Raw genomic sequence first — 8,694 nt, 5'->3', positions numbered from 1 at the left:
GAAAGAGCGGTTCCCGGGCGGTTGCCATGGAGACGGCCAGCACAACGTTCTGTTGCCGGGGCGACGCGTCCGACGGGCTGAGCAAACGCCCCCCCCCCCCCCACAACTCCTGCGCGCAGCTTGTGTTGAACCGGCTGCTCTCTGCCGTGAGTTGGGTGGGTTTGCCAACAACTCGCGCAAGCCACAACTCGGACGTGCCGAGGGCAGAGCGGGCTGAGTTCACACAACCTGAGAAAAACCCGCAAATCCACAGGATGGATGCCTTGGTTCGCCCAGGCTTTAAGGAAGGGTCCGCAGCCAACTTCAAAGCCATTTTAGCTCGTTGTTACAGATTGACAGAGTTGGAAGGGACCTTGGAGGTCATCTAGTCCAACCCCCAGCCCAAGGAAACCCTACACCATTTCTGACAGATGGCAGTCGAGTCTCTTGAAAGCTTCCAGGAATGAAGCTCCCACAGCTTCGAAAGCAACTTCTGTTCCATGGGCTGATGGCTCTCAATATCAAAAGAACTCTTATTTCTAGGTTGAATCTCTCCTTGGTCAGTTTCCATCCATTATTCCTTGTCTGGCCTTCAGGTGCTTTGGAAAATAGCTTGACCCCCCCACTCCTCTCCTTGGCAGCCCCTCAAGTATTGGAAGACTGCTATCATGTCTCCCCTGGTCCTTCTCTTCACTAGACCAGCCATGCCCAGTTCCTGCAACCGTTCATCGTATGTTTTAGTCTCCAGGCCTTTGATCATCTTAGATAGATTCAGATTAACAGAGTTGGAAGGGACCTTGTAGGTCATCTAGTCCAACCTCCTGCCAAGTAGGAGACCCTACACCATTTCTGACAGATGTTAATCCAGTCTCTTCTTCAAAGCCTCAAGTGAATGAAGTCCCCCACAACTTCTGAAGGCAACTTCTGTTGATTGCTTTCCCGATCAGGAAAGTTCTCCATCATCTCTTCATTGCATGCTACACTGAAATCCTGTCTCACCCCTCCCCCTCTGTTTGTAGGCAGTTATCACCCAGCCCTCTCCCAGAAAAATGAAATATTCTAAGAAATATTGAAAGGGCAGGATATTTCTCTGGATGTGAAAAGAAAGAAACATGTTTTAAAAGACAGAATAGCTGCCTGTAGCTTCCTGCCCATCCCCACTTTGTTACTGGGCCATTAAGAAGGCCGAGCTAGTCCACTTTACATAATAAAGACTTCTCCACTTCAGCTACAGGAAAGCATGATAATATTGGCCCCAACTGACCACATGGCATCTGAGAACTCAACCGAACCTGAATTCAAAACACAGCCTAGAGAGTTTCCCCTGCAGGGCCCCATGGGGGTCTGACAACCAATCAGAATACATTTCTTACACAGGAACAGGAAACAGAGAGGTGGGACTGAACAGGTTATAAAAAGCCTAGCAAGCCCCTTCCTCAGCCCTTCTCTTCTTCTCCACCTACATTGAAGCATGTGATCACCTTTTCTGTTCAGGGCTCAAGCCATGTTGGTCCTGTCCACCAATAAACCATCTTTCCAAGCAGCCTCCATGTCTCCGGTGTCTTTTTCCCCACTTGGAGCTGAACCCAGAAGGACGTTTCTTTCATCAAATATTTCCTACAATATCTCATTTTCCTAGCAGATTGTTAGTGGCTGCTAACTCCCTGCACACCCAAAATCACTCTGGCTCCAGAGGTTAAACCTGGACTTGGGGAAAAAAAAAGGGAGGGGAAAGCACAGGGGGGGGGGAGGGGAAGAGACTTGCTAGAGAGCCACATCTGGCTGCCCCACTTGCCCGTTAGCTTTCCCCCAAACACTGCACACTTACAACACCTCCACTCTTGGGTGACACGTTGGAGCTGTGAAAGAAGGGACAGTTCAAAACACTCCCCTCTCACTTTTAGCCTTCAGCCCTGTGATGTTTTGCAAGAATGGGGGGGGGGAGGAAGTTTCACACACACTGGGTTCCCCCCCCACCCCTTTCTCTCCCCTGCCAATATTTATTTCCTGTTTGTCCCGAGAGGCGTTTTTAATCGCGGTGACACAAGTGCCAAACTTGAGATCACCCCTGTGTTAGGTGTACCACTGATCTTCACAGCCCCTGATCCCTGATTCTAGCATCTCAATCAAACTGCACGTAAAGGATTTCACCATAATCGGGAGAAAGAGGGGGGGGGAGACCCTTCCATAATTCAGCGTCCCTGGCTCATTAGCAATAGCAATAGCAATAGCAGTTAGACTTATATACCGCTTCATAGGGCTTTCAGCCCTCTCTAAGCGGTTTACAGAGTCAGCATATCGCCCCCAACAACAATCCGAGTCCTCATTTTACCCACCTCGGAAGGATGGAAGGCTGAGTCAACCTTGAGCCGGTGAGATTTGAACCGCCGAACTGCAGATAGTAGTCAGCTGAAGTGGCCTGCAGTACTGCACCCTAACCATTGCGCCACCTCGGCTCTAGCGAGGGATCTGGGAGGCCTAATGGATCACCACTTAAATATGAGCCAGCAGTGTGCTGCAGCTGCCCCCCCCAAAAACAATAACGTTCTAGGCTGCATCCACAGAGGAGTAGAATCACATGAATTCATAACAGTGGTGGGATTCAGCCAGTTCACACCTATTCGGGAGAACCGGTTGGTAACTTTCTAAGCAGTCCGGAGAACCGGTTGTTGGAAGAAATCTCCTTTTGTTTTTTTCCCCACTTTACAGGGCTAATCCTGTAAGGAAGGCAGGAAGGAAACATTCTGGTGTTGTTTCTAGCCTAATCTTTGTTGACCTGCTTACAGAAACTGCCTCTCCGGTTCACCCTTATTCCGTTGTAACAGCTAAGGCGAAACCCACATCGACATGAGTGACGTTGAGTTGGCCACACCCACCCAGTCACATGACCACCGAGCCACGCCTACCCAGCTGGCCATTAGGACAGAGAACCAGTTGTTAAATTATTTGAATCCCACCACTGATTCATAATATATGTGGGTAAGTAATTTTGTGAATAGAATAGAGTAAAATGCAGAATAGAATAAAATGCAGAATAGAATAGAATAACAGAGTTGGAAGGGACCTTGGAGGTCTTCTAGTCCAACCCCTTGCTTAGGCAGGAAACCCGGCACCACTTCAGACAAATGGCTATCCAACATCTTCTTTAAAAACTTCCAGTGTTGGAGCATTCACAACTTCTAGAGGCAACCTCTGTTCCACCAATTAATTGTTCTCCCTGTCAGGAAATTTCTCCTTAGTTCTAAGTTGCTTCTCTCCTTCATTAGTTTCCACCCATTGCTTCTTGTCCTGCCTTCAGGGCCCTTGGAGAATAGCTTGACTCCCTCTTTTTTGGGGCAGCCCCTGAGATATTGGAAGACTGCTATCATGTCACCCCTAGTCCTCCTTTTCATCAGATTAGACATATCCAGAATTTTTTTTGCCAATGTCTAAGACAGAACATTTGTTGGTTGGGATTTAAAGTTGCCAATTGTTTGAACCATTCTGACTCTAGGTCTTTTTGAAGGCCAGCAGCATTATCGGTGGTGTTAGTTTTTCTTCTTCCACGCTGTTGAAAGAAATGTCCTTCTGGGTTCAGCTCTAAGTGGGGGAAAAGACATTGGAGACATGGAGGCTGCTTGGAAAGATGGTTTATTGGTGGACAGGGCCACATGGCTTGAGCCCTGAGCAGAAAAGGTGATCACAGGCTTCAATGTTGGTGGAGAAGAAGAGAAGGGCTGAGGGAGGGGCTTGCTAGGCTTTTTATACCCTGTTTAGACCCACCTCTCTGTTTCCTGTTCCTGTGTAAGAAATGTATTCTGATTGGTTGTCAGACTCCCGTGGGGCCACGCAGGGGGCTACTCTCTAGGCTGTTTTGAATACAGGTAGGAGTTCTCAGGTGCCATGTGGAGAGTTGAGTAATATCCCTTCCCCCTACAGCTGCAGTGGAGAAGTCTTTGTTATGTAAAGTGGGCTAGCCTGGCCTTCTCAACGGCCTATTGACAAAGTGTGGATGGGCAGGAAGGTACAAGCAACTATTCTGTCTTTTAAAGCATGTTTCTTTCTTTTCACATCCAGAGAAATATTCTGCCATTTCAATATTTCCTAGGATATTTCATTTTTCTGGGAGAGGGCTGGATGATAACTTCCCACAACGCAAGACCAGAAGTAGTGGATGGAAGCTGAACAAAGAGAGAACCAACCTGGAACTAAGGAGAAATATTCCTGGTAGTGAGAACAAGCAACCAGTGGAAGGACTTCCCTCCAGAAATTGTGGGTTCTCCATCACTGGAGGTTTTTAAGAAGAGACTGGCCAGCTACATTTATCTAGAATGGTATAAGTTCTCTTGCCTTGAATAAGGGGTTTGGACTAGAAGTCCCCCAAGGGACTTAGTTGCCATTCTTGACACTTTATCCAACGTCTCAACATTTTATTTTTTTTTACAATTGGGGAGGAGTATTTTAAAATCTTAACCTGACCTAGTTAAACATGTTGTGTGAATAAAGCCTGAATCTTTAACACATCAGTTTCACAGGTGAGATGTGTGATAAAGGAAGGAGGGAAATGCAATGCTCTACACCCTGTTTGCTGAACATGCCTCTCCCTCTTTTCTTTCTTTCTTTTTCTCTTTCTTTCTTTCTTTCTTTCTTTCTCTGCCTCTCTTTTTTATCTCTCTCTCTTTCTGCCTGCTTGTCTTTCTCTCTTTTGTTCTCTATCTCTCTCTCTCTCTGTATCTCTCTTTCTCATCTCTCTCTCTCTCTGTGTGTGTTTGTATCTCTCTCTCTCTCTTTCTCTGTCGTTTTCTCTCTATGTGTCTCTCAGCCTTTTTCTTGCTCTCTGTTTCTGTCTCCGTGTCTCTGCCTCTCTCTTTCCTTCTTTCTCTCTCCATCTCTCTCTCCCCCCCCCACCCCAGACCTATTCTTGGAAACCAAGGAGCCCAGGCAGAAACTCTGCCTAACTTCTGAGTCCATGAGCCAATCAGACCACAGCATTTAATTGAGAATAAAGAGCCCCCACCCCATGTCTCTCTCAGCCAATGGTCTGGCGTACAACAAATTCAAGTCTGTGTCCTGAGCCCTCCTGTTGGCTTGTTTTTCTCACTTCTCCTTGTCCCGCAGAAAGGAATTTCTGCTGTCCTAAGGACAAATTGCTGCCTTGCCAAAAGTTGGCATTCCAAAAGCAGAGTTTATTTTCTAGGGGCTGTTTTTAAACGCTCACAATACCTTTGGCCCTTTTGAATCCCTTAAAGCACTCCGAAAGGAGCAGGGGAAATAAAGAAAGAAAACAATAAACAAATAAATGCATAAAGGAGGAAGAAGGAAGGAAAGGAGAGAAGGAAAGAAGGAAGATGGAAAGAAGGAAGATGGAATGAAGGAAAGCAGAAGAGAAGGAAATAAATAAGGAAGAAAGAAGAAAGCAGGAAGGAAAGAAGGAAAGAAAGAAGGAAAGAAAGAAGGAAAGGAAAGGAAGAAGGAAATAAATAAAGAAGAAAGCAGGAAGGAAAGAAAGAAGGAAAGAAAGAAGGGAAGGAAGGAAGGAAAGAAAGAAAGAAGGAAGGAAAGAAAGAAGAAAAGGAAAGAAAGAAGAAGGAAAGGAAATAAATAAAGAAGGAAGAAGGAAGGAAAGAAGGAAGTAAAAGAAAAGAAAAAAGGAAAATAAGGAAAGAAGGAAATAAAGAAGAAAGAAAAAAGCAGGAAGGAAAAAGGAAAGGAAAGAAGAAGGAAGGAAGGAGGAAGGAAAGAAGGGAAGGAAGGAAGGAAAGAAAGAAAGAAGGAAGGAAAGAAAGAAGAAAAGGAAAGAAAGAAGAAGGAAAGGAAATAAATAAAGAAGGAAGAAGGAAGGAAAGAAGGTAGTAAAAGAAAAGAAAAAAGGAAAAGAAGGAAAGAAGGAAATAAAGAAGAAAGAAAAAAGCAGGAAGGAAACAGGAAAGGAAGGAAAAAGGAAAGGAAGGAAGGAAAGAAGGGAAAGAAAGAAAGAAAGAAGGAAGGAAGGAAGGAAGGAAAGAAAGAAAGAAAGAAAGAAAGAAAGAAAAGAGCTGACATTTTGGCCACAGCCACCCTGGGGAAGGTGTCCTGGGACGTTGGCTGAGTTAACGTGCAGTAACTCTCCATAATTCACTTCGCGCACGAACCCGGAGTTTTGAGACAGGTGAAGCCGGGAGTTTCTCTGCCGCGTAGAAGAGGCAGGCGAACTCTGCATTCCAGTTGCTAGGGAACCTTAGCCAGAGGGTGCTTTCCTCGTGTCCTGGGTGTTTACTGAGGCATGGATAACTGCAGCCAGATTGTGGAGCCGAAGCTGGCAAAAAGGTTACTGCAAACGACTCAAGGATCCAGGAAGGTGTTGGGATTAGCAGGCGATCAGGGCTAAAGATCAAGCACGGATCCCGAGATTTAGGACGGGGCTTTCAGAGGCCCCAAAACTCCTGCAAAGATCAGACTACATAGCAGTCCAAGGGGGACATCCTCAGCCTTCTATTTTGAGACCCCAGATCATTTCTTTCTTTATCTTTCTTTCTTTCTTCCTTCCTTCCCTTCTTTCTTTCCTTCTTTTTCTTTTCTCCTTTCTTTTTTTCTTTCTTTCTCTCTTTCTCTTCCTTTCTTTCCTTCATTCATTCTTTCTTTTTCTTTCTTTCCTTCCTTCCTTCTTTCTTTCCCTCTTTCCTTCCCTCTTTCTTTCCTTCCTTCCTTCCTTCCTTCTTTTTATTTCTTTCCTTCTTTCCTTCTTTCTTTCTTTCCCTTTCTCTTCTTTCCTTTCCTTCATTCCTTCCTTCCTTCTTTCTTTTTCTTTCTTTTTCTTTCTTTTTTCTTTCTTTCCTTCCTTCCTTCTTTTTCTTTCTTCTTTCCTTCTTTCTTTCTCTCTTTCTCTTCTTTCCTTTCCTTCCTTCCTTCCTTCCTTCTTTCTTTCTCTTTCTTTCTTTCTTTCTCTTTCTTTTTTCTTTCCTTCCTTCCTTCTTTCTTTTTCTTTCTTTCTTTCTCTTCCTTCCTTTCTTTCTTTTCTCCATTTCTCTCTTTCTTCTTCTTCTCCTCCTTTTTCTCCTCTTCTTCTCCTCCTCCTTCTCCTCCTTCTCCTTCTTTTTCTCCTCCTCCTCCTCCTCTTTCTTCCCCTCCTCCTCCCCCATCACTAGATGGCAGTAATTATTTCTCTAACTTTTTGCTGTCGTCACCTGGAATTTTACAGCTTCTAAAGTGTCCAGAAAGGACGCAGCGGCTAAAACGCTGAGCTTGTCGGTTAGAAAGGTTGGCATTTTGGCGGTTCGAATCCCTAGTGCCGCATAACGGAGTGAGCTCCCGTGACTTGTCCCAGCTTCTGCCAACCTAGCAGTTCGAAAGCAGGTAAAAAAATGCAAGTAGAAAAATAGGGACCACCTTTGGTGGGAAGGGAACAGCGTTCCGTGCGCCTTCAGCGTTGAGTCATGCCGGCCACATGACCACGGAGAAGTCTTCGGACAGCGCTGGCTCTTCACCTTTGAAACGGAGATGAGCAGCGCCTCCTAGAGTCAGGAATGACTAGCACACATGTGCGGGGGAAACCTTTACCTTTAATAAAATGTTCTTTGAGGAATATGCCTGCCTCGGGGTTCTCATTGTTGGGGATATATTTCTTGGAACCTGGACATTCCAAGGGTTCAGAGGCTGGGTTGCCACCAAGAAGACCCGGAATTCTGTTCCCACTCTCAAGTACAAAATGTTGGGCCAGTCCCTCTCTCTCTCAACCCCAGTGACATGGCCACATGGCCACAGAGACATTTCGGACAGCAACCTCCTGCTCAAGCAGGAGAACCTATGCCATCTCAGACAAGTGACTGTCCAGTCTTTTCTTAAAAACCTCCAGTGGTGGAGCGCCCACGATTTCTGGTGGCAAGCTGTTCCACTGGTTAATTGTCCTCACTGTTAGGAAGCTTCTCCTTAATTCCAGCTTGTCTCTCTCCTTGGTTAGTTTCCATCCATTGTTTCTCACCTGCTCTCTGGTGCCTTGGAGAATAGTTTGACCCCCTCTTCTTTGTGGCAGCCCCTCAAATATTGGAAGACTCCTATCATGTCTCCCCTAGTCCTTCGGTTCCCTAGACTCGCCAAACCCAAATCCCGCAGCCGTTCTTCATGTGTTTTAGTCTCCAGGCCGTTGATCATCTTAGCTGCTCTTCTCTGAATTTCTGTAGAGATTCTCAGTCATCCAAGGAGCTTTTTCAAGAAGCAACTGGATTTTCTTATTTTGTTTTCCTCTTCTCTGAATTTTTTCCAAAGTCTCAACATCTTTTTTTTTTTTTTTTTTGGGGTAGTATGGTGACCAAAATTGGGAGGAGGAGGAGGGGGAAAAAAAGCCCTGTGGGCTCCTTGGTGCTCTCTGAGTCTGGTGGTTTTCTTGCAGACATTTCTCTACCCAACTAGGTAACATCCTCAGTGCTAGGAGGGAGTGGGGTTTGTGGAGAGGAGGAGGAGGATCAGGAGGAGGAGGACAACTGTGGGGTCCTTAATGGTTCCCCGAAATTGGCTGCTTTCTTGCAGATGTTTCTCTACCCAACTAGGTAACCTCATCAGTGCTAGAAGGAGTGGGGTTTGTGGAGAGGTGGAGGGAGAGGAAGAGGAAGAGGAGGATTAGGAGGAGGATGACAACTGTGCGGTCCTTAATGGTTCCTGAAATTGGTTGCTTTCTTGCAGACGTTTCTCTACCCAACTAGGTAACATCATCAGTGCTAGATGGGAGCAGAGGGGAGGAGGACTGTGGGCTCCTTGGTGCTC

This window comes from Thamnophis sirtalis, unplaced genomic scaffold (assembly GCF_051295495.1).
Source record: "Thamnophis sirtalis isolate CommonGarterSnake01/CBP01778 unplaced genomic scaffold, rThaSir2_p1.2 scaffold_2, whole genome shotgun sequence".
NCBI lineage: Eukaryota > Metazoa > Chordata > Lepidosauria > Squamata > Natricidae > Thamnophis > Thamnophis sirtalis.
Note: the sequence above shows the minus strand (reverse complement) of the source record.